General features: G+C 30.1%; 2 long non-coding RNA genes across 2 annotated transcripts; one reads left to right on the forward strand and one right to left on the reverse strand.

Moving 5' to 3' along the window:
- Positions 1 to 9,328: 9,328 nt before the first annotated feature.
- Positions 9,329 to 14,952, forward strand: LOC139906473 (uncharacterized). Its single transcript, XR_011782016.1, has 2 exons — positions 9,329 to 9,489; positions 9,813 to 14,952. It is a non-coding gene; the product is annotated as an uncharacterized lncRNA (long non-coding RNA).
- Positions 14,953 to 20,190: 5,238 nt separating this feature from the next.
- LOC121125407 (uncharacterized) lies at positions 20,191 to 22,297 on the reverse strand. Its single transcript, XR_005866649.2, has 2 exons — positions 21,002 to 22,297; positions 20,191 to 20,600 (listed from the first exon to the last, which is right to left on the reverse strand). It is a non-coding gene; the product is annotated as an uncharacterized lncRNA (long non-coding RNA).
- Positions 22,298 to 25,000: the final 2,703 nt, after the last annotated feature.

Raw genomic sequence — 25,000 nt, forward strand, 5'->3', positions numbered from 1 at the left:
CATTGAGCAGTCTCTCCTATAGCAAACCCAGTCTCCCTATTTAAATGTGAAGAACAAATGTTTTTGTTTGTAACTTCTAAGTATTTATTCATGATTCATTCTTATTTTTGTAATTGATTTGGAACAGGGGAAATCCAACAAATAAATATAATTATAAAAAAACAAAAATAAGGTGATTTTCAGCTTATTTGAAACAAAGTTAATTAATCTTTTGTTTTCCCTTTCTTGTCTTTCATAAAACAACTTTCCTTTCAACCTACATATTTTTATAAATAATCATTCATGATTAAAAAAAAAATAGGAATATATGAAGTAGTTCGTTTAAACTTGAAACCTTTTCTTCCATCTCATCGCTGCTTACAGATAATGTAATAGAATATCATGACAGCTAAAAAGCTGCTCCTCTTCCAAACATTATTCAAATTGTCAATCAACGGAGGCTCTATCATGCACGTATACAAGAGGGTTAGATGCACTGGGAAATTACTACAATGACTGATCATAAGTTCAGATCCCAATTTGTTCATAATTTTTTTTTTAAATAGTTTTATTTTGATGGGTATCAAAAAAGAGACTCTCAGGCCCCCTGGCTTTCATGACCTCTAACAGGAAGTGATGTCGGATCCTCATGTATGAGGAAACCCCCAAGTCACCCTCTTGATGGTCTTAGTCGCCACATTGAAGTCTTTAGCGAGGCGATGAATCGATTTTGGTGGGGCCCTCCTTGATCTTCTTTTCCAAACGGGACATGAACTCTGGATCCCTCCTTAAATTGTGCCCTACACTTCCTGTTTTCCAGGATATATTACTTCCATCATTAAATATCTTGGCCATCAACCAGCAACCAGGCTCCTGGAGCACTTCACAATGTCCATAATCCTCACCACTTCAACTTCAGCATCTAGATCTGAAATGCACTGTCATTTGGCTTTTTGGTCACTAATGACGACGAGATGATTAAATTTTTATTTAAGGTTGATTATGCCCAAATGATGGCTGAACCAGAATGTCAGAAAATAATCATTAAATCTTCCTATATTAACAATAAAATAAACATTACTTAATAGTCCATGTTTTGCTGCCCAACCCCGTATACATAAAATAATCCTTTGAAAGTTCGACTATGCTTTATAACTATGATCAAAGCTGGATATTTCAACTAGTATATAAATAAAAGATGAATTTTGCTATTTTGATGGGCTTACTAATTATTAATTAATTTTCTAGTTAATAAAATACAGTTAAGACAAGCTCAGTTAATGACAGTAATACTTATAACTACATAATTATGAAAATTTGCTTTATTTTATACTACGCCCATTATTTTGGAGTTGGCAAACTAAGGAGTGAATTTCATTTTTCTAAGCTCTTGTCATTATTATTCTGGAAGAATGAACTTCTTATTTTACTTCTTCAATTATATTCAAAACCAGATTAAACATTTGTGTGTGCTTATAAAAGACATTGAAGATTTGTTGCGGATTATTCCTTTTTGGACTTAGAGTAGAATTAAGGATTGAATTTTGAGTAGATTCTGCCTATGTCCATGTTTATTTCCGTTTCCCACTCTCCCCTCGTCACAAATGCCCGTAGACCATCTAATGAAACGTCAAGTTCTTTTTTTTATCTCAGATCTCTGAGGATATAGCCCTAACTTATCATCACTGGTGTTTTAGTGTGGTACTATCTTTACATATTGCTATTATATAACTACGAGCAAAGCTGATTAATTCAGCTATTACATCAATAAAAGGTGAATTTTGTTACTTTACTGTTCTGTCTAAAAAATTTAAAAAAATATTTTTATTTTTCACGAAAAAAAAATCATCAATCTATAATCTGAAGCGATATAGAATCGAATCAAATAAATATTTGTTTCATTATTTATTTTCTCCTTTCATGATAACGAAAGGATTACAAAATATATATTTATATACTTTGAAGAATCACTTACAAAAAATGATGAAATAATACCTTTCTCAGAATGTCTCCTCATATTGCTATTAGCATACATGTTTGTATATGTATGCATACAAATAAACGTTTATTGAACGAAAGCCTTTTGATGCATTAATGTATTAAGCATAAAAATTCCACTCAATTAGTGGTAAAAGAATTATGTAAATATGATTGTGACTTTTTTAGATAATGTCATCAGAGTTACAGAATGTATTGTATTTTGTACAAATATGTATGTACATAAATACTGGTGATATCAATGTATCCTGGGTTCAAGCCAGCTTCTAAACCGCTACACCGTAAGAGAGAACTTTTTTTTAAATACATAAAAGAACCAGTTTGTAAAAAGTATATTTGTAAGGGTTTGTATTCTCTGTATTCAATCAGTCTACCTCCTGGTTTCTACTCAGGCTCTACAAAAATCCCATTCCTATTGATACATATACCAGCTTGACAGAAAGTTCTCGAACATACTCACCTTAGCACAATATCTCTAAAGTATTTGTATATTTTGGGAACTTTTAAAAAATACGATTTTACGAACTTAGTATAGCTTAAAACTTTAAAAAAAGAAAAAGTCTGCTGTGATCAACAACATATACAAAATGTTGGTAAATGAGATTGAGATTGCTACCGTCTTGCAATCCGGGATAACTCCGACATAAGTTTCCAAGCATACAGGGGCAGCAAAAAGCATAGTTTACCTTGTTACCTTGTGTCGAGCAATTGGAGGGATAGGACGACAAATATATAAGTGGTCAACCTCGGTTCATCACCTCTGTGATCAAGTCAAGGCCACTTTAATGTGGCTCAATAAATCACCATGCTCGAAGAGGAAGTGTGGCATAGATTCAACAGGTTTTTGGGACTACCCTTTCGTCTTACAACAGAATGGGGGCTCTCTATACCGCAAAGACGACGCAAATGTGGTTGGAAACTTATCTTCCGAACCGCTGGGTTCTGATCAAAGAAAATGCAGCCCTATACAGCCGGACCTGCAACCCCTTGGATCACAGAATCGGTGGTAGATTTGAGTGATAAAAAGGTCCATTAAATTCTGAACAATTATCAATTCAATAATTAATAAAGATTGAGTGATTGAAATTAATTCATATTTCGATATATTAAAGCACAAATAATAAGTTACAAAACAAAACAGACCTGAGCTCTCTAGCTTATGTACAAGTTGAGAAAATGAAAATTCAACATGAACAACAAATTTCCATTTGAGCACTCAAAGCAGTTGGGTGTCTCCAGAATCATCGTCTCTGTCGTCAGCAAGTCCAAAACGTTTAGAGGAAGAAGGAATCGGTCAAAAGGGCCAAACTGGACACGGAGAAGATAACGAAAACAGACTAAGCCCATGAGGGTCCAAGCAAAGATATCGGGGTTCCACACAATCTGTCCAGGGAGCTATCAAAAAAGTAGGTGGAATGAGCCTTATGAGGGTAAAAGTCCACTTTTATGTACCTGAATGCAATGTCACTCTTTTGAAGGAGTATTTTGCACTCTTTTTTAAGACTTATGGCCCTCTTCACCCCTGATGCCAACCCCCTCGAATGCAACCAAAAGGTGTACTGTCCGTTATCCAAACACCGAGGCACTTCAAAACCACTTTAAGCCAGCACTGAACGCCATGGCAAAGGACTACATCCGCAGTGGGTGCCAAGTCTTCTGCCGCCGCTTGGAAGTCATCATTGCCTCTAGCGGTGGGCTACATAAAGCATTTAGAGAGCTTAGACACACATCTATTTTTTAATTATTAACTTTTTTTAAATTATATTTCGAATTAATAAATTATACATCTTGTTGAAGTTTAAAATTCAAAGTTTTCAGATTTTAATCAACCACTCGGTAATTAATATGTATGCTTGAATAAAATTATTTTTGAAAGCACTATGGCCAATGTTATATTAATTTTTATAAATGTCCGTTCATGTTCTGTCAAGTCAAAATATCTACTAGAGATGTACCAATAACCAGTTTGGCCAATACCGTGTAATGGGCAGTTTTTAACCGGAGTATTTATCATTTATTAATGTTCTAGTAAATAAAATAAAGCTGAAACAAACTCAGTATATGGCAGTAATACTTATAATCTTGTAAAATTGCACAGCCTTAGCCTTACTCCTGTATCATGGCAAACCTGTGTTTACTCGTCTCCAGATTTCAATAACCTCCTTATAAATTAGTTTGGAAATATCATAATCTCTTGAATTAGGCTTATTTTTGTGAAGAAACTAGCTAAATTAAATAACTAGACGGATAGTAGGAGGAACTGTCTCATTAAGAAACAATGATGACCTCCAATTTTTTTAAACTTTCACTTTTATTCACCACCGCTTTCCTAATTCCTCACATTTTCCATTGCAGTGACTGTAATTTCTCAGAGCACAACACAAGTTTTTCCTCCCATATTATGTGATATTTATGTGATATACCATAAAATTTGCATCGTTTCATTATTTATTTTTTAATGTAATCTTATAAAAATGGAGGTTTCAATTAGTTTGTTTTTTTAGTTCTGATTTAATTTTTAGGGTTGATATTAATCTTATAAAAATGGAGGTCCATAAATAAATGAAAAAATATATTTCCATTTTTTAACTTCAAAATGCTACTATATAGGCCTGTCCAATTACCTAATTCCAAAATCTACCAACTCTATTGCACAGCCACACACATAGTTACATTCTAGCTGTCAAAATTGTGTGGATACATGTCTCTGCACAAATTTGTTTGTCAATTTACAAATAGTATTTGGAAAAGTTGGCATTTGTTATTAAAATTACAAATGCAAAATTTCATTTTTCTACGACGTCATTTTTAGGAAGCACATCTCGTTCAAAGTTTGTAAGAATATAAAAGTTCTTTATTTTGCCAAAAAAGGATTAAAATAAGGCTTTAAACATTATTTGCATTTATTTATTTATGATATACATTATTCTAACCTATAAGAAACATTTAAAAAGTTATTTTCAAATTACATAATATAAATTTTGTTCATCCCTTTCTGAAAATGTAAAAAAAAAAAACAATTAGTTTGGAAATCAAATTTTCCCAACTTTTTCCTCTTTTTTCCTTATTAAATATTAAAAATCCAAAACTTTCATTTTTCTAGAAAAATTTTTAACTGTTTGATGCAAATAACTAAAAATATATTCTTAGTGACTACCTTCATTTTGCATAAGTAATTTTCATACTCTATGACGACTTTTCCACACTACCCGTAATCAAAATTTGAAAAAAGTTGTAAAATCAAACTGCTCTACTGTCCAATGACTCAATTCCAAAATCGACCTACTCCATTACACAACCACTCACATAGTTACTTTCTATCTGTCGGAAGAGAAGAATACATATTACTGCACAGTGAACATACTTCTTTACTCTTAACACAACGTGGCGAATCGTAGACCATGTGATCCATATTTGTAAAAAGTAGTGGTCGAAGTGACATTCTTTCCGTCCGCTAGGGGCGTCAAGTATACTTGAATATAAAAATTAACCTAACTACTCAGATTCAATGAATTCACCATTTTAACTGAAGTAACAAGATGAATTTTTCCCTGAAGGGAAAAAAGTTGAATACGTTATAGGGGGAAATATGACTGAAAATGATAATGAGACGTCATCGATGCTATCTTAAAAAGTGACTTCTTACGTATAAAATCAAATTATTACTACTACCAGGGATCTACTGAAGCTAGCCATCGTGGTTTGCCACTTTGTTTTATATTACAAAATACATAATCACGATAGACTCAAAATTATCCAAAGTTTGTAACATTTTATAAATTATTTCATCAATTTTGTACTCTTAAAATCAATAAAATGGGTATAAATACTTGTTTGAGCGCAAGGAAACAGTAAAAAATATATATGTTATGTTAAAAAATTTATACTAACAGTATTAGTTTGGTTTTTCAACAAGATATAGTGTATTATTTTTTTCTCTCAGCCTATCATATATTTTTAAACAAAAAAGACAGACACACAAACAAAATGGAACATGCAAATTGGATAATAAATGGATACATTATCCCCTATGCAATAATGACAACCATATGAAGAAATACTAGGTATAATAAATATTTTAAAACATTCGTGTACAGCTTTACAATGTTTAAAACCCCTCCTCTTTTCTTGACTTTAGTTCATACAAAATATGTTATGCTTTGGTAAGGGCAGCATTAACTTTTTCAATGTCTGTTCCTCTAAAAAAGGTTAAAAATTCATCCCTTTGGAGCTTGCACCGAAAAGAGTTATTTAAAACCAAAAGCATGTATTATATATAAAAGAAGACATTCCCATAAGAAATGATCGGTAGTTTGGATTAAACAGCAAAAATGGGCATATTCCACGTTTGTATTTATAATATTTATTTCCACCAGATAATTTAAAAATAACTAAACCATTTTTTGGTTACTTCTACTAAAGTCAGAAGTTTAATAGTAAAAGCTCAGATAACTTTGTGTGTGTTTCTTTTGATTTTCTTCGTTTCAGATATTCAATAAAAGGGTATTGAGTAAACTTTCTTAACAATGATACTGAAATCGTAGCTATAGTTTGTTATTATGTTAATTAAAATATTAAAAACTCATTTATAAATTATAAATGTCTCTGAAATATTCATTATTTAAAAAAAAATTGAGTACAAAATAAGTACTTCTTGAATTTTTTGATGAAGTATTAAAGATAATTTTATAAACTTTGGGGTCTAGAAAATCCCAGTTCACTAGAGAAGGGTCAAAACTATACCTCTACCCAATGGCAGTCCATGACTTTTTAGTGCATGTGGCAAAATGTAAAAGTAAGAGAAAAATAGTCATTTACATAATTGTGTTTTTTTTTTGCCGCCTCTCTGTAGACATTACCCTAACTCGTCTATTAATAAAAAGATAGACCTCCCACTACCCCGTCCTGCCCATCATACGTATTTCAAAGTGTAGTACAACTTTTTTTACAGGCCATGGAGTAAGAAATAATCAAAATTCTAGCCAAATCTTCAAAGCTAAGTTGAAGCCACAAATCGGAGTAATTCTTCCGATATCCCTATTTTATTTCCTTCTTCCTCCCTCCCTTGTCACAGCTGATTGTAGATGATTTAATGAAACGTTTAGATTATATAACCGTAACTTAAGGATCTGATTCATCACAATAGTTATACATATAGGTTGACATGCATTGCAGATCTTTTTAATATATTAAGTTTAATACTTTTGTCATAAGGAGAAAAAATAAGGGAAAGTCGTTATCAACAGAAGCTATATGCAAATATTCATACGTAACTACATATATATACTTAAAAATTGTGTATCTCTATTCATACTACCTTGAATGAAAGTGTGGTTTGTATAAAAAAACTGTAATCTGATTTTTATCATTTTGATGTTCTCATTTGTTGTTAAACGGAACTTTGCATACTCTAACTAGTTGGCCTTAATCGATAGATGTTTAGAGTTATCAGTTCTAAGCAGTTTTAGTATGTTAAAAAACAATATAAAATGGCATGGTTATCCCGGCAAAATTAGAAAGATATTATGTTGAGAGATTCAATTATATCAAGATGAAAAAATAAAATCAGACATATAAGCAAACTACAAGAAATATTAACTTGTGTAAGATAGAAAAGATTTATTAAGTTTCTGTATTAAACAAATTAGTATGTTAACTACTAATAAACAATAATAAAACGCAAGACGCATCACTAAATAATTTATTAAAGAGAAGAGTGGATATCTATGTCAAGAAAAAAAGGGCGCTAAGAAAAGGGAGGAGTGAGACATATAGTTCTACTGAATTAAGATCCTATTTTATATCACCTGCCTGTTATATGATTTTGGTGGGGGAAATGAGTTACTTCTATAATGAAGAGAGCCTTCAACATTTACATTAGTGCAGAAAAAATATTGTATTTATTTTTAAATTAATATGTAATTTTTTATAATGCATTTTTAAAACAATTTAAACTAAAGATAGAGAGATACTGACACTATGAGGACCAATTAAATAATAAACAAAAAAGAAGAAAGAACTGACTTAATAACCGTTCTGTTTTTTCTAATTTTTAAAGGTAGTTTTTTCATCACAAACTGTTCAACTCTAAATAATATATACAGGGTTCGGAAGCAAAACGTCGACTGAATGACTGATTATAGAAAAATGTCAATAATTTTATTTTTTGATTAATAATTTTGAAAAAAGAAAATTTAAAAATTTGTGAACATGCTCACTCAATATGGCCACCCTCAGTAGCAAGCACAGTCTCCACACTGCAGCGTGAATCCTTTCAGGAGTTGATGATGAACTTCTCAGAGAAGTTGTTTCACTCCTTCACAATGGCGGCCTTCAGGGAGTCCACATTCGAGTGAGATGTTCGGTTAGTCTCCCTCTCCAAAGTGCTCCACACAGCAAAGTCCAAAGGGTTCAAATCCGGCAAAGATGATGGCCACATGGCATTGGGCCAAAAATGAGTCTAGTTGTCGGTGCAGAACTTCTGGCATTTGGCCGATGTGTGTGAGGGTGCACTATCTTGGGTCCACACATAATTGCCCCTGGGTAGGTAGCCTTGAGCCATGGCAGTATGGTGAACCTCGGCACCTTGTAGTAGGCACCCTGATGCCACGACCCCCAGGACCATTGTTTGGGCCGGATATTTTGTACAGAACACCCCCTTGACCTCCTCAAGCCAACGGTTGTAGACCTAGTCCACGGTGAAAATCTTCTCGCCAAAGAAATTTTTTACTGTGGATCCATTTGCCTTGATTTGAATTAATATATTTTGATCTAAAAGATCAAAATGTGTAGTTGTTCCGCATTTAGCTGCAAATATAAATTTAATTTTAAAAAAGATATGGTAATATGGGGTTTCACAGATTCCCTAAGGATGAGTCCCTTTAGATATAAATTCATCATTCATACTTATGATTAGGTTAATAAATAACTAATATGACATTTCAACTATGAAGATAATTATGTTGTCATTATTTGATATAGAGAGTGGATCCGAAACACCAGGAGGGTCAAATTTAAACCTTCAAAATCCGCAGTTCAAGTCACTTTGAGGCTCATTGATACAAAACTTTGGAAATTGAGCAATCTCACCTACATGAAAATACCATACTAATCATTTTCAAAGGAATTCCAGAATTTATGCAGAAATATATCCGGCCGAACAGCTCACGGCGTTCATCAAAATGAAGATAATTTCTTTCCCAAAGTTACAGGAATTGGAACTTAAAATTTAATATTAATAATGTACTCAAAAACCATAAAATATAGAAATTATAGTTTTAATTAAATCAATTATTAGGTATGTTTGAGGAATAGAGAAAAAAAGATTAAAAAATAAAATCTGAGAGGAAAGGAGAAAAATAAGACGGAAAGAATTACAACAAAAACTTCAAAAAATGTCATCTTTGATAAAATGGTAATGTTAATACACTCGAAAGGAAATATCTTGAAAGTGCAGCACTTACAAAAAGAGCTAAAAACCGAAAAGCCAAAGCTTTCAAATATAGGAAGGAGGTAAATATTGCAAAGACGTCTTTTTTGTATCTCTTCTAAATTAGCATTGACAGACTCATACAAACTTGATCACAACAATTTAGTATTGATTAAAAAGAAAGATTTAGGAGGCCTTATATACCTTTCACAATTTCTGTGTGTCAAGGAACTGAGAGAGTATATGTTCAATATACTTTATTGGACAAAACTTATTTGTTTTAATAAAAAATTCATTTATCTTTCAATTTCCAAAAAATATTAAAAAGCGAAAAATATAACTACCTTTGAATGCTTTTCAAGAAAACAACTAATCAATAACTAATCACATTTTTGTATTGATTAAGGAGATTGCATCAACTTATTCCAGCATCCAACGTTTTTATCAAGGGAGAGTCGACAACTTAAAATTGCACTCTGAATATGTGAGGAAGATAAATTGCAAGGTAGGTTTATTCAGAGGAAAATAATTATTATAATTTCATTAAATACATTAAAAACTTTATGAATAAAATCAATGTAATATATATATTGATAGTAAATTTGGGGGATCATATTTTTATGTAAAAAAAGGACAATTAGTCCTTTTTTAGTCGATCAGATTATAGGCAGTAAAGTTGTAAAGTTATGACTTGCCGGTACGCTAAAAAGAAACAAACCAAACTTAAAGATTGTAGTTTTGACTATTTGAAGAGTATTTTGAACGAAAACAGCTTAGTTATTATTATGTTCCATTATATATTAGCTGCAAATAAGTATACCAGGGAATAAATAAAAACAAATGTCACTCCGTTTTTAGCAAAAAAAAAAATATGAAGGAATATCTCGAATGTAGATCCTGAATTCTACTTTGATTATAACGAGGACTTACATTTATGACTCCTCAACAAATCCTCAGTATTACTTGCCGTTTTTCATGAGCACACGAACTTGTGATATGTTTATGATTCGATGTTCTCTCCTCAAAAGATAAAAAACATAAACAGTATCCAGGTTACATCTACAAAAAGTATCCTTCCCTCCTAAGTATATAATTGTTTGAGGAAAATTAAATTCGTATTTTTCGCTTCTTTATTTGAATGCTTTATAAGAAGTGTTACAATCTTCCAATTTCACCAAAGTATGCCCTTATTCTGTTTGATAACTTTTTGCCAACGAGAATCCAACAAAATAATACCCTTTTCGTAGAAGCCCTTGTCCCTATTGCCAAAAAACTTGGATAACCAATTTTCACAGGTATCTATTGAGGCCAAATTTGTACCCCCAAGAGTGTTGGCCATAAACAGGTAATTTTTAAATACACTAATTATTGCCAATATATGTTGATACTGACAAGAACCCGAATGCGTATTTTTAGTTCCATTATGAGTCTCAAGCAAATAATGAAAATTTGACAATTAAAAACATTTTTAGGATTGCCTCCTAATAAAAATTTCACGCGCAAGTAAATGCTTTGATTTATGAAACTATTGCTTCCTGAATATGAATATGTATGTATATAATAGTTAATAAAACTAAGTCACTTCACAGAAAATCGGGCCTTTTTATATTATTTTATTTAAATTATCCTTTTAGGGGTTAGATGGAGTTGCATTAATTATAGGAGGATAATTACTTCATCTGAACTAGGCATTGTCTTTGAAGTCAATATACATTATATATATTTCTTTCTTTAAGAGTAACTGTGAATCAAACCAACGCACATTGAGTTCAAGGTAATAAATTCTCCAGAGCGTGTTGCATTTTATATCTAAGTTTGATTTTTATTTTCATGAAATCAATGTACGTGAGTTCGAAAACCTAGAGAATAAAATATAAATTTATACTATGTATATTGACTTCCATTTATTTGATCTATTGGACTAATTGTAATACAAAATTGTCTACTGATACCTAATCAGTGCAAAGAAGTCATGTTTTCACTTTTCGCATAGGATTTGTAGAGAAGATATAAGAATAAGCCCTGGTTTAACTCAAAGTTGTAGATCGACATTGGAGTAGTTCCTGCATATTTCCTTGAAGATACGATGCGGGATTTGTGATTATTTCCTTCCTTTCTTACCTACATACGTGTAGTTAATTTAATGAAACGTCATGGAAGTTGAGTAGTTATCCTCCCAATTATTTTATACATTGACAAGGGTTGCCATTTTTGTATTCTTAATTAAAATGTCCCCATTTATAATAAATTATTACTTTATTGATGCAAGTACTTCCTTATGATTACCAATTTTTAATTATTTACAGATGCTCAACTAATTTTGCAACAATAAATAATGGATTAGTTTTGATTTACAATCCTTTTAAAATAATTTTAGTTACTCGAGGGTACAAGTTGACTACAAGCAAAGTAAAGCAATACACCAGGAAAAGGAAGCTGCAATGGCATTATATCTCAAACCAGATAATGTGAAATCAACTATACACTTTGACACAACGTCCCGCTCACAAATAGGCAGTGATTGGCCAGAGAGATAGGACAAAATTAATGCTATATTTGGAATCCTTGGGTTGTAATTAGTCGGAATAGAGTCATCAAACAACTTTCTAAGAAGTCCACAATTATTGGAGAATAAAGTGAACCGGTGAATTTTTAGGGGAAATTATGTCTCGTAACTCGTTCCAGTTTTTTGGAGTGCAACTAAATGAAAAAATCTAATTTTTTTTTTTACATTTGTTAATTGGACTAAAATACATCCAAACAAAGACAAGCAAGCTGGTTTTGAAAATATTACTCAAAATTCAAACAGTCCTACCTTATAACTAGTCAAATATATTTTGTTTCTGGTAATTATGTATTGTGTATATTGAAGTAACAAAGTCTAATATGCGTATGAGTCAATTACAAATTTACTAATTTAAATATAGGGATTTAATATAAATATTATTTTTCTATATACATACCTGGCTTGAGTAATTTCCCCATTTGCTAAAACTTTAATTAAACTCTTTACGGCCCCCTTTGTTCTTAACCTTATGTAATACCTTAAAAAGTGCACAGTCAACTTATATTTTTCCATCCAAATCTATTAGGTTTGTATTAGCTAATGTTTGAAAGCCTTTATTTGTACATAACATTATCTCATTCTATAAACCAATATGTTCATAAATTCATTTTATAAGTTATTTTAGACGTACTGAGGTTATATGAGATGTTATACGACAATCTTCATTTACTATGAACTCCATAAAGATGGAATTTCGGATTTTGTTATAGTATCACCCTCTTGCATAAGTCGGATTTCCAAACCTTCTACAAAAATTCTTCAGATTTGGCTATTAGATAAGTTCCAATCTCCATTTGAAACATTCATGTTGTTCTTGATCTCAGAAAAAATCCTGTGGTTCTATGGCCAAAGCAGAAAAAAATGTAATTTAAAAAAAAAACTGCTAGGAGTTGAAATAATTTTTTATAGACTATACCAGGTACGGATTTTCAAACTTTACAAAGGAATGCAATAACTTCAACTAGATGTAATTTTAAGACAAAATGTCCGACTTTTGTGATTATTTTTTTTTTGTTTGGTTTTGTACATTGAAATAACAAATTAATTAAATGGAACCTCCAAATGCCTCAATTACAGCCGTTAGCCTCTTCCTGAAGAAATGGAAGTACATATCTATGGTGCCCCAGCACTTGTCAGCAGAAACCCTCAAGGCATCGATATTGAATGATGAATTTTACAGACTTTGTAATCGATGTGCAGGCAAAAGGCAAAGTCCAACAAGCTCAGGTTTCGATTGTATGGAAGCTCACATCTCTTTGGACCAGAAGTCCAGATTATTCTTGAGTAATTCTGTACCCTTTTGCCGTGTGTTCAGGGCCCCATTTTGCAATAGCACCATATTTCCATTTGGAAATGCTGTATTTACCCATCACTGCTCGGTCTGCCTCCAAAGGATTCTTGGTCAATTCTGAATAACGAATTTGCTTCCTGTCAGCTCCTGGACGCTTTCTATGCTGTTGGGGTCCTCCATTCTCCAATGAACTACGTATAGCGGATCTGGATCCGCCCAATTAGCAAGCAGTCTCTACCGCACTCTTTCCTTCACGAAGGAGTGCCAAAAACTTAACTATTTTATCTCTTTTTTTGCTCATCTAAGAATGGAATTTATATTTAATTTAAATTAAAGGTAAATAAAGTTATGTTTTTTGTAAAGATTGATAAGCCGCACCCGGAGAGTCCAATCACTGAATTAAATCATTGATATAAAGTGAAAACTTATTCATCTTGATGAAAACTATCAATATGCTATAATATTATAACTAGCTAACACATATAGGTATATCGAGATATTAAAACACAAGCATATTTAACTTTTTTTCCTCGTTCATAACTTGATGCAATGAATTATAGCCTAAAAATATTCATTGTATTAAAACTTAAAGGAAAAGGTAAAATAAACTTTCATTTTATTCTATTATAAGTGCATTTTTTTGTGAAGCAGACAAAAAAATTATCAAAATTGTGAGTAAGAATAATATTAAATAAGTCCACATATGCAAGTTTTAAATTATATGTAGAGTATTTACATGCCTATATCCCCTTATTTTGAAAGCTATATAATAAATGGCTTTCACATATGTGGCATGTCAACATAAAACCATATTGATCAAGAAAAGGAAATAATCCCAATATATTTGGTTACTTTATATCTACATATCGGCTAATATTTATTTGTATATTTGAGTCCATTATAGGCTTTGTATTCAAATTTGTAAAATGAGTTAACGTGGCCAAGAATTTTAGCAATAGTTTTGAACCTTTATTTGAATTAAAAGCCTTTAAATATATATATATAATAGGTGTAGTGAAAATAAATTCAATTTTTTTTTCTTCGAAAAGATGGTTTTAGTAATGTGTATCTCCCGTTGTATTTCAGATGGTGTGGAAAAGACAAAATTTTCTACTAAATAACTTCTTATAGTCTTTTGTGATTCTATGACTCTGTATTGTTTGAGCCTGCTTCAAAGATGGACACCCAAAAGGAAAAATGCGCCATATTTTATTGTTTTTGTTCAATAAAGGCAAAAGCCGAAGGAATACGGTTGATAATGTGAATAGTGTTTATGATTATCATACTGTAACAGGCAATCATTTACAATTTTGATTTTGTTGACTCCGTTTAAGTAATTTTGATGTCAAAGATCCAACATGTTCTAGAAGGTCAATTGTCAAAAATGTGAATAAAAATGTAAATTGTCGAGTAAAAGTGTCATGTAAACACTTTTTTAATTGCCAAGAAGTGTAACATTAATAGAAAAAAGAAATTAAAAAATATATTTTGTTAATAATGGATTTCTTTTTACTTCACCCATTATTTATCATTCCTTTACTATGGCAACTAATTTTGGTTATACATATCTTCTGTCAACACCGAAGGGTTAATAAGAATAAATTGTTTTTGTAAATAATGATAAATCGTCAAAGAACTAAAATGTAATAATTTAATCTAATTGAAATTTCGATAAAATTATTCAACCTCCTTTTGTCATGACGGGCCACATCTCTCAAAATGAGATTTTTTTACAAGATATAGAAATTAGCGTAGATGAGTATACGCAGTTTACGAAAATTTAACTTTCATATTCTGCTTCGCTCTACCACATGTCTAAAATAAGCCTTAAAAATTTGTATAATAAATTTCTGTAAGCTATTTATTGAGGGATGTATCTTTGGATGAGTTCATTTTACATTATTAAACTTACTATGATAAAATAAATTTATACACAAATTCAAGTTCATTTGGGTTTCTAATGGTATTTCGATAAATATATCATAAGTTTACCTTGAAATCAAGAATACAAGTTACTGGACATTGGAAATTGTCCAAACCCGCTCGCTTTAAACTTTGAAACACGATAAAACCACCAAAAAAGCTCTTAAATCATAGCATTAACATATAATTTGAAAATTGAGAGATTTGATGAGCAGTGACCCAAATAATTAATCGATTTTTGTGTGTTACTTTTTGTGGATCATTACAAATATTGATTCATTATTTAAAAACAAAATATAATTTTACAATAGGCTAAAGTGTCCCTTTTTAAATAACGTGTGATATTATTACATACATGCTAGGAGACAAAGTATTTTTGGGTAGAATTTTGTGACATTGCACAAATATGTACAGACTACTAGACTACTGTTGCACTATTGCTAAATTTCTTGAGGAATATTAAGCTCTCATATACTTCAAATGTGCAAAACATATTCACTGACAAATTTTAAACAATTCTTAAAAGATTTTATAGAAAATTGACTTTTTTTACAAAAATGTTGTCTTTTTTTCCGAATTATCTTTAAAACACAATCAAATATTATTTATTTTATTTTATAACTTTCTACTACACGGTTTAATTAACTTTAAAAATATTTATGTTAATATTGTCTTAAGTTATTATATTTGACTAAATTGTAGTAGAAGTCAAAAAAGAAAATATTGATACCTATTACTCACAGCGTGCATTATTTATCTTCATCCTGATAATTATCCAACAGCAGTATTGATGAATGCATATAATAATTAATTTTATAATATTATCTAGCAGACTTTTATCCTTCATTTATTGTTTGCATTAGTTTATTAAAAAGGTTTTACAAATATAAAAAGCTAACCACATGATCCCAAGACAAAAATATGTAAATTACATTCCATGAAATTGATGAGGAAAATATAGGGAAAAATAATATTAATACTGATTTTAAAGTAAATTATACAACGGAGAAATACGAATATATAAGTATTTTAAGCGCTTCAGCCGAGCTACGTGACGTCACAAAAATCCACCATACATAGTACTTGCGCTAAGAATAATATTTTTTATTTATTGAATATATATGAGTTGTTTATATCCACCAGTTTGGAGGCCAAAGCCCGTCGAGATGAAGTCGTTAAAATTGTTTTGGAACCATTTGAGAATCAACCTATATTGTGGTTGCCTAAAAATCAACTTTAAGGCCTCAAATTCCCTCCTAAGCTTACAAACGAACGTCTCACGGAGTCTAAGTATTTTTAAAGATTTAAAGGAGGGCTCAAGACTTTTCCAAATATTTGGGACCACGAATTCGTCAATTGATTCCATTTTTTCCAACTGTTGCAAGTTTAAACAAGGCATCTAAAAAAATATCAACTGTCTCAGTGCCTATGTTGGCCTAAGAGAGTGCGACAAAGTGACGACATAGAGATTTTGTGCACTTCGTACAAAAGTAGTTATTATTTATTTATCTTGTCTTACAAAATACACACATTTCGCTTGAGTTTATTATAAAATTGTTGCACTACCAGCATTAATTTGAAAATAAATTTGATTTGATTTCCATCACCTATATTTAATTCAATCAATTGTATTTAAATATCATCAGTACAACAAAAGATGCTACACAAAATAAAACTAATATGATAATATTCAATGGTCCACAAAATATTCCAAACTAATTTTTGATGCATTATTATAAAATATGAAATATAAAACCTGGGGCGACAAGTCCTAGGCTTAACAAAGAGAACAATTTTTTTTTTGCTCAAAATTGGATTTTTATAAATTATTATTATTTTTTGTTTACTGTATGGAGCAGAGTCTCCATAAAACATTTAAAGCCATTGCTTAGCTTGAACAGTACTTTTTCCAATCAAAAAGTAGTTAAAAATTAAACACAAAATAATTTTTGATCCATTGTAGCGATAATTACTAAAGTAGCGTCACACTTAGCACGATAACTAACAATCTAAATAACAGATTGTACTGATATTTTGACAGCTAACTTTTAAAGGTTGATACAAACATAAAAATACGCTGAATAAAAAATAGGGCAATCTATATGTGAGTTTGACATCTTATCTATCGAACATAAACAAAAAAATAATATTTTGTTTAAAAACAAGGGCAGTGAGCAAAATTGAATTTTGGGACACTGGTGTCCTTTGATTGAGAAAAGGTCATAAAAATAATTTAAAAAAAAAATTGACAATTTTTTTAAATATTCCTATAAGTATAAGTTAACATTATAGTATTATATATACTCCATTTTATCTAGGAATCTTCTTTGAAGTGCATATAAATAAAGTATTTTTCCTTTTCTTGGAACAACAGGGGAGCTAACTTAGCCTCATTGAGCTCAAAAAAATAATTTCTGATGAGGTTGTAGTCCATTGAGCTATGTAGTTCCATCAAAAAGTTCACTTAATAATTTTAAACAAAAACACTGATCACCAAAAATATCGCTGAATGTGTTTATTTCCAAAAAATTACAAACGTAAAATGTATCAAAATACAAATTATGCACTTACAACTGTAAGTATATATACGAATAAAGATCCAGATGGATGTCATATGAATTACTATCTTTACTCTGAAAATATGAAGTAATTTGTAAAAATTACTTTTATTATAATTCAATTTCTATGTGTTTATGTGAATTTTAATATCTAAATTCTTGTTATTTTCCTGAAAACTTGTCATGTTTGCTAAAAAATTAAAGCTCTTGTCGCAAATAAATTAAAAATATACATAATAAGTAGGATAGGGTGCGTGCTACTCCTAACAGGAGTGGTCCAGTTTCCATAGATTTACATCAAGAAGGCTTTCACATGAACTTATTTATTGATAATATTTATGTTAGCCTTTTTTGGTTGAGAATAAATATATGAATATATATATTAAAAAATATCAGTTTGTATGATTGACTGATTTGCCAAACTATTACATAATTTTGTGCCTATTTTATGTTTCTTTTTAGAAAATGTTAATATTGATATGCGCTTGAACAAAAATGTAAATCGTATAGATACGTCAAGACCCAAATAATTAGATAATTCACAAAATTACTTTCTTAATGTATTTGAAATATAAACTAATTTATTCATTTGTGACACAACTGTCGATTCTTTGAAGTCTTTATAAATCCCTTCTTCATAAGAGTTGATTATGTTACATACATATCATTACTAACTTATTTTCAAAGACACCATTTTTTTTACCTACATCAAAGTTTTCCATCTATTATAAAATAAGACGATGTTAGTTATTACACAGGTTTTTCTTTCACATGTAATCTTTTACCGAACGCCAAAATTTTGTCTATTCTAGTTTGCACATGTATTTCTTTTTTTCCCTTTTTTTTCAAAAGTTATGATCGATGATGGTTTTTATCGTTTTTTGTTACCTTGACGTAAAACCTCTTTAAAGTTAAATAGAATTATATTCTGTTAGAAGAGCTCTTGGATGTGTAATGATGTCTTGATGTCTCCCAATAAGAAAAAATAAAATATATTTTGGTTAATATAACAGAGGTCTTCTAATAGAATAAAATTTAATTTGAAAATAACAATAGCAATTATCACGATATTTGAGTAAAGATATGACATTTCTTGGCCCGGATCGGAAGTACTGAGGTAAGGTATAAGTAAACTTGTATTATCAAAAAAGATCCAAAACACAAACCGGCTTTGATTATTCGAATTTTTACGGATAAAAAAAAAAGCGTGAGATTTTTCGTTGAAAAAAAAAAATGGCTTAAAAATTCCAAAACAAATAATGACGTCAAAACACAAATAAGAGCTTTGCTAATGGAATAAACATTAATTTTAAAAGACTAAACAACAATGCCAATTATATTTGAAATTATTATTATGTTACTTTTAATTTTGTATATGAAAATACAAGTCCAAGAATTCAAAAACAAATATGTCTTCAAATCATAAACTATCTCTTCTTACATCTAGAATATACTGATACTGGCGAATGAATTAATTATTAGCCAGCCCATATCTGGACTTGGAGTTCTCTTTATAATTTTTTTAAATAAAATTATTTATATCTAAATCATAAATAGATAAACTATATCTCCAAATTGTTTATGACTGGCCTAATTAGTAAATACTTTTAATGGATTCATAGGGTATTGCTAGATTAAAGTCCTAACAAAAATTACTGTATGATTCTTTGCCTCTAAAGGTCCTTTGTAATTATGGATATATAGCCACAAATTACTCACATATCAATAAATACTTGATTCTACTCAAGTTTGAATACAATTACCAGTATCTAGTAATGCTTTATATGAAGTGTCACCTATATTAATCAACTAATTTTCGCAATTCTGCTTAGAAACGATAACATTAAATATTTGAGAATGCTTACATTTTGCTAAATTTACTAAATATATTATTTTGTCCAAACATGTATGTACATTCAAAAAATCCATTGAGCTATTTTAAAACAAAACAAAAAAATATTATATATTGTAATGTATTGAAGAAAACAAAAGAATACATTTAATTTTTTTCTGTATTTTTATGATAACTGGCTTTATTTTTTGAAGATAACTTAACTTGTATTTTCCGTTTTTGATATTAAATTATTGCAAGAGTAATGCTCAAATAGGATCAAAATGTAATAAATATATATATATATATTCTTTTTTTTAAATTGGAATCCTTGTTCATTTCTTTCAACAAAACTCTTATTTTTTTTAAAAATAGGCCAAAATCAAGATTGTGAAACTATAGGTTAGAAATTGAGATTTATAGTAGGATTTCTTATATATAAAATAAAATAATTGATTTGGTTTAAGTAAACACAATAGAACTAATGTTTCTTTTCTTGTTTTTTTTTTAAAGAATAGCAATATTTATATTTGCTTAGACAGACACAAGTACATAAAATATTATAAATATTTCTAATAAATTCATTTGAAAAATATATAAATAATAACTACTTGCTTGGAAAATATTTATTATTAAGACATACAATTATGTCTAATAGTTTTCTATATAATTTAATTCTACTTTCTCATCACAAGATATAATAAATACCTATTATTTTTTCAACATATCTAACTAAAAATTAATATTTTAAATTACAAAGTACTATAATTAATTTGTCTTGCCTACAAAAAAGCTGTTTTTATTAGTATTTAGTTCTTAAAGAAAACAAATTTAAGTAAGTCTGTGAAAGACAAAGAGTAAGAATCAGGCTCTACGAGGGAGTTAGAAGTATAAAACCTTGTTGAACTTTGTATACTCAGACGAAGGGGAATGTAATAAATCCAGACCTAAACAAGTCTCAAGCCATACTGAGACGTATTGTAAGGAAGATAACAGGCCTCTTCCACCATGTCCCAAATAGTTTCCTGGAAAGTAGAGTAAAGACTAGGCCTAACGAATTTATTTAAAATACGTCGTTTTTAGTTCAATGCAAGAATTGATAAGTTAAGCAGTTTGGATAATAAATCTATAATGGGACTTAAAAACTTAATATTTTGATAAAAATGTTCTAAATAAAGACGATAATGAGAATGTTATTGGATCAGACCATATTCAAGAGTCATGTGTCGGATATTAAGACACGATAAATTAGTTGGTTATGTAAACCATTACCAGAAATGTATTTTATTATCTTATTGTAAACTCACTCTGAAGTATTAAATTAAATGGGAGGGATCCCGCCACATAGAGAGATTATAGAAGTATAAACATTTAGTGAGTTTACATCCTTCAAAATGAGTCAACTAAATTAAAATCAAAGCCCTACCTTCCGAATCCATGGACGCTGGTTGTAACAAAGCACCTGAACACAGAACTATTAAGCACGTTAGAAACATTACTACTACTCATGAATCCTCGTCATTTTAGCTATCCAGCGTCTATGTAGTCTTATTGGTCGTGTGACGTAAGGATATTCAAGAAGAGAAAAGGAGGATAGAATAAGTATCGCAGTGTCACAGTCGTGCGTCAAGTAATTATTATTCTTCTCAGACAAAATGGCGGCGATAGTGTGGAATTAAGGAGGTGCAGTCAAAGAAAAAAGGAGGCAGATGGTCCCAGAACTCGCGTGCAGGCAGGTCACCAATATAATATTCTCCAATATGGCTGCACATTGTTCTTTCCTCTTCTCCCTCACATTAGGTGGAAGGAGGAGAGGGAGCAAGAGAGAAGGGTTTGTGATATGATAATTGATAAATATGATGTTGTGCATATATAAACATAAAAGTGTGTTGGAATGGGCATAATTAAATAAACACTATTAAACCATATATTAAGATTTAAAGTTGTAAAAATTGGTGTTAATATTTAAATACTGTTAAATTCCCAACCCAAAAATTATACAAATACTATGTTGATTTTATATTACTGAGCTTGTTCATAATTACCAAACATTCATTTGTATTTATTATTGTATGAGGTATAGTATTTTATGAATAAATAATTGGGGGGTAGGAATTTCGAGATGAGTATTCTCTGAAGCTTTAGCCCTAAAATAAGTCGTTTTCAATTACTTAAGTTTAATCCCTTGGCATAGGACCCAACTTAGTCTCAAATGTCTGTACTGAGAATGATCATCTCGGATCCTGCTCACACCCAAACAATAGAATTGAGGATTAGCACAGAAGTAATTTTAAGCTTGTAGGACACTGAGTAATATTTGTATGTATTTTATTATTCTCACGTCTGCTTCTAGTTGATATTATAAAACGGCATACCAGCTTAGATGCTCTCCTCTGAAACTTTTTCCAAACAGTCAGTGCTACCATGTTCACTTTCAGTTTCTTTTATCTTAACATACTGAGAGGTCATATTTTATACAACTCTAGATATAATGCACTAGAGTGGAGGCTCAAGTGTGTCCAATACAGGAGAAGTAAAACGCCAAGACATGAATACAATAATACATAAATGTAAATTGTTTGATTTTTTTAGCTGACTCGTCTTTTTGGAATTTGGTAATCTGAAGAATAAATATCTTTCTCTTTTGCAGTTGTCATTATGACTTAATTCTTGAGTAGTGAACAATATTTTCTAAATGGATTCAATGATGTTCAAAACCTGATTAAACATTCATATGTGCTTATAAAAGACGGATTATAGCTGGTCTAATCCAAAATATTTTCCAAAATATTAGGTTTACAATACTGCATTTTGGTATCTTTTATTTTTTTTAAATACCCAAAGTACAATCGATTATATCGATAATAGTACATATATATATATATAAAAGAGGTATGTGATAGTCATAAATCACCATATTTATGAAATTATGTATGTATTTCCAATATCAGCTTATTATAGGCTTTTTTTCATAAAGGTATATATATCCGATTATTTGAATCTAATACATACCTTTTATTCATAAAAATATAACAAATGTCCTCTGCTTAAAGGTATTATATGAACAATAGATCCAGATCGGAGAGAGAAAGAGAAAAGTGGAGGAGAATTAGTATTTACATAATCGTACTACCTTAACTTGAATAATATCTTTAGACATTTATTTAGATATTACAAAATAGGTTCTTAAAGTAACTATACACAGGGTGCAGAATTGAAAACTAGACATTTTGATTATGGAATTTTAATAAATATAATTTTGGAAACTTGGTTTATATCTAATTTTCAATGTATCAACTTGTATAATTGCTTTGATGCTCTTGTGAAATCTCTGACAGGTGGTAAGAATATAACTGGGGGTCATTGAGTTCCAATGGTCATTAACGGGAGCCTTGAGAGATTTGAGATTCGTTGTCCTTGTCCAGCAGGCCTGGCTTCGATATGCAGCCAGAAGGAAAAGTCGAGGGAGTTGGGATCTGGCAAGTATAGTGGACACATAGTTTTCGGCCAGAATGAAATGTTAGTTTCCAAAAAAGGCTTAAGTAACATTTTTTAATTCATTTGAGTAAATAGAAGTAAACATTATACTATTACAATAACTCCATCTGACCTAAGAATTGTCTTTAATCAATATATATAAATGTATATTTCCCTCTCAAGGGACGACCGGGTGCGGACCTATGTACATTGAGTTCATGTGAATTATTTCTCCGGAGCGTGTTGTACACTGAGCTATATACGTCGTACCAATTTTAACATTTTCTGTTTGTGCCGATCTTTTGATGCTCTTCTCGATGCCAATGCCGTCAATAATTGGCTTCTACCTACTGGACTCAGTCACGTATTTGGATTTGAACTTGTTACACTTTGCCTCCATAATCATGATTTATGTGTGGCAGTCAACACAAAAGCCAGCTGAAATGATGTTCCTTAAAATTGAATGCGAATTACATTTGTATTCTTCAACAAAATATCATTTATTTCTATCAATAAATTATAAGTCTTTTAAATCAAAAAATAAAGTTCAAACTCATAATACCTAGGAAAAAATATCTATGTTTTTGATTTAAAATACGTAAATATCGAACAAGATAATATTTTTATGTTTTTCCTTTAAAATTATCTTAAACCAAATCAAAACGCAAAAATCTCTTAAATTATAGGTTTTTTATGGAAGCACATTTAATTATAATTTCCTACAAATTTGAGCAATAATAAATAATTATAATTGAAAAAATATTTCAAAAATATTGCTTTATGACTTTACTGTATTAACAAATGTTCGGAATTTGTTATTTAGGATTTGACTTTTTACATATTGCATCTTATTTTTTTTCAAACAAGAAAATAACTTAATACCTAGTAAAAAATATCTTTTATTTGTGTTTTGATTTAAAATATCGTAAATATCGAACAAGATAATATTTTTATGTTTTTCCTTTAAAATTATCATTATAAAATCTTTTTTTTCTATAATTTACAGATTTTCAAATCAAAACATATTTCAGCCATATAGAATCTTTTTTAAAATTTAAAGGTCTAAACTTATTTATGTTATTTTATAAATTTACCATTTAAAAGTTTTTCGACCCAAATTTAAAAATACAATGCTAAAATTTAATGTTTCAATAACAAAAATCAAGCTCACCCTAGGAACATTGTCATTGTAGTACATCCTAATAATAATCTATATTCTTATGAAGTAAAAAAATAATTGAACATTTTCTTCTTTTTTGAATACACTTTGTTTTAATTTCTTATTAAATAATTCCATTTGAGTTATATTTAGTCCATATGTTTTGTACGAATTTTCATCTGCTTTTAGATATTTTATCTGGGAAAATTTATGTTTCAATAACACAAACCGTGACTGGAAGTTACGCCCTGGGAAGTTTCACCCTGCAGAAGTTTTGCCCTCATACCTATATTATATCATAAATGTATCTTCCACATATAATTTAAGGTCAGTGGAAAACTTCCCAGGGCAGAACTTCCCTGGGCGAAACTGCTCGGGCGAAAGGGTTATTATAAACATATCTGTTTTTAGGAAGATCTCAAACCGTTTAACCGAAGTATGTTATTTTATAAATTTACCATTTAAAAGTCAGTTTTTCTAGTCCCCCGGTTTTTTCGACCCAAATTGGCTAATTTTATAAATGCAATTGATTTTTATCAACTGTTGATTAATGCTTGACTCTTATTAATGTTTTGATCTTGAATTAATAACATTCCAATGAAATCTCGTTAAGATTTTCATAATTTGCGTCAAACTTCGCAATAATAATAAAATACAAAATATGACCAGCCGGTATGCAAAAAAAAACTCTAAAATTGACATAGTAATCGTGACAATTTCAAGAATGTTTTGTTGAAAAGCATCTTAACTGACTTAACTGTTTTTGTAGATTAGATGTAATGAGAGCAA

Source organism: Lepeophtheirus salmonis, chromosome 10 (genome assembly GCF_016086655.4).
Source record: "Lepeophtheirus salmonis chromosome 10, UVic_Lsal_1.4, whole genome shotgun sequence".
Classification (NCBI taxonomy): Eukaryota; Metazoa; Arthropoda; class Copepoda; order Siphonostomatoida; family Caligidae; genus Lepeophtheirus; species Lepeophtheirus salmonis.